The sequence below is a fragment of the Balaenoptera borealis genome (genome assembly GCF_965194805.1).
Source record: "Balaenoptera borealis genome assembly, chromosome: 11".
Classification (NCBI taxonomy): Eukaryota; Metazoa; Chordata; class Mammalia; order Artiodactyla; family Balaenopteridae; genus Balaenoptera; species Balaenoptera borealis.
The window spans coordinates 99,912,837-99,915,500 of NC_138868.1; the positions used below are offsets into that span (position 1 = coordinate 99,912,837).

Genomic DNA, 2,664 nt, shown 5'->3' on the forward strand with positions numbered 1-2,664 from the left:
AACTCATAGGAAGACTTAATGCCACTGTTCAGACAAAACTGTTCTCTGGATAAACTGTAAATCCCAAACACGTGGGGTAATGTGAAAAGTGTCATCTTATTTTTACATCCCGAGGTCGTTGCCTGAAGAAAGCAGACCCTTTTCTATGAACCTTCCATTGCTAAAGTGATTCTGCTTTGCTCCCAGATAGAATATCACCATCCTATCCCTCACCTTCCTGCCTCTTCCTCCTGTTCAATTGTGTCGCTTCTTCAGCTGCTCTCGGTACTGGAGCCTGAGAAGGAAAACAATGAGAGGGTGAGCAAAAATGCAACTTCTTTAGTCCTTGCTTAACATTTTACCCAATTTGACTTAAATGAGTTTAACCCCTTGTCACAATGACCTTTGACCAGCATCCTTCAAGCAGCATGCTCCCTCGCCCTCACCCCGCAGCCAGAGGCCCCAGGTTTTAACCCAGCTTTGCTACTTCCTTACTGAGTGATATATACCTATCACATGGTATGATGAAAGCCGGGAGATCATAGAGGAAAGGTGGATGTGGAAAGTCCATCACAAGCAAAATGCTGCTTTTAGACATGGGCATAGAAGCCTTACTATCTTGGGACTGGTTACAAGCCTTTACTAGTGCAGGTGAATCCAGTCCCTCTTTCCCACCAAGGTGCAGCCTCCAGCCACAGCGTAGGTCCGTAGAAGATCCAGGCTGAGAATTCTGGGTGTGGACCCAAGCCAGTGTGTGCTGAAGGTCCTCAGTCCCAACTCCGGAACTGCCATGAATCACACGCCCCTGCAGTCTGCTCCCCACCTACACCCAGTCAGCCAACCTAGACTATGATCATGTAACTGAATTAACTGTATGTGAAATAGCATACAGAAGATACCTGATGTCAGAACGGACCACAGCTGTTAGAAGGAGAATGTTCTACCTCTCCCATATCTTTCACTTGACTGTGAACTCCTAGAGGCCAAGCCCTGGATTTGTCTCTCTCTCTTTTTTAAAATAAATTTATTTATTTTGGGCTGCGCTGCGTCTTCGCTGCTGCGCGCGGCTTTCTCTAGTTGCGGCGAGTGGGGGCTACTCTTCGTTGCGGTGCGCGGGCTTCTTATTGCGGTGGCTTCTCTTGTTGCAGAGCACGGGCTCTAGGCGCGCGGGCTTCAGTAGTTGTGGCGTGTGGGCTCTAGAGCGCAGGCTCAGTACTTGTGGCGTCTGGGCTTAGTTGCTCCGCGGCATGTGGGATCTTCCCGGACCAGGGATACGGGAATTCCTTATCCAGGGGAACCCATGTCCAGGGAAACCCATGTCCCCTGCACTGGCAGGCGGATTCTTAACCACTGTGCCACCAGGGAAGCCCTGGATTTGTCTCTTTTCTTGTTTTCTATTTTGTCTCCAGTGCTTGCACATAATAGGCACCAACGATTTCTTGAAGAAGAAGTAATTGCCATGGCGGCTTATCTCCTCTGCTGGGTGGTAAATGGAAACCAAGATACATGGTGGGATGAGTTAGGTTCTCCCATCAGGGATGAGAGCAGGGCTGCAGGTTGTATTCTGATCAGGGATGATCCAAGTTTTCATTTTAATTTCAATGTGAGCAGTATTCTTTATGCCTAGACTTATAAAATGGAGACAAGAGGCATTGGGGGAAGGGAACTGCGTGATAATGTAGTTGTCAAGTGGAGGTGGGGCTTTTTAACATTAGACGGAGTCTTTGTAGCCAGCTAGGCTGAGCGACCTGCTGCTAGGAGGCTCGGAGGCTACAGAAGTCTAAACTCACATGCGTGTATATTTGCTCTTTGCCAACACTTGGCCACAATGTCATTAGGCAAAACCACAGCTTGTCTCATCCTTCAAGGCATGAGTAAAAATCAAAGTCAAAGAACAGTTCTCTTTCTAATTTCAATTCTGCTCCTAAACTGGTTCTGTTAGATATCATCCTTTAGGAAGGAACCATTCATCCCCAAACAGGTGGCAAGAAGAACACAGAGAATCATTTTCATTTAATCCGGAGTTTGAGTGCAGTACTCTGGCGGGATTGCTGCATTTTAATACTGTGTGGCAAGAAGGCTATTCAATCAGGCTCTTGCTTCCTTCAACCTCATTCCCTCAAACATGAACCCCAACTTTAGCTTAGGTCCGTAAAGGCTTCAACTTAGCGGGGACCAACGCTTCATATTGCCAGTTAGGTCATTTCATCTGACTTGTTTGGTCCAACCACAGAAGCCAACTTGATTTGCCAGACTTGTAGACCCAGTAACTCTTACTCCACGGCCGTTCATTCACTGAACACATTTACTCGCCTCTACCATCCCAGGCATTGTGCTGTTAATACAGCAACATGTCACCATGAACTTGTGATGAGCCTTCAAAGGGATCTTTGGAAAAGAGATGGTAGGTAAACCTAAGATCAAGTATTCTTTGTGGATATACCTGAGGCAAATACAAAGAAGAAGAAGAGAAAAATAAATCCAGGAGACCAAATTCATAGTCTCTTAGTGAAAGCAGACATGAAACAAGTGAGTAGCCATAAGCTCTAATAAGCGCAAGCAAAGTCTAGAGAAGAGAGTGATTAATTCTGTTGGGAAGGGACCAGATGGCAGGTCAGGAGAAACTTCCAGGAGGAAGAGATTCCTAAACTGAGTTGGGAAAGGTAAATATGACCTTGTCTATCT

General features: G+C 46.4%; 1 long non-coding RNA gene across 1 annotated transcript in view; it reads right to left on the reverse strand.

Moving 5' to 3' along the window:
* Positions 1 to 1,279, reverse strand: part of LOC309605767 — a 124,280-nt gene extending 123,001 nt beyond the window's left edge. The window contains exon 1 of the long non-coding RNA XR_014231535.1: positions 1,077 to 1,279. This is a non-coding gene — a long non-coding RNA (uncharacterized lncRNA). The remainder of the gene's footprint in view (positions 1 to 1,076) is intronic.
* Positions 1,280 to 2,664: the final 1,385 nt, after the last annotated feature.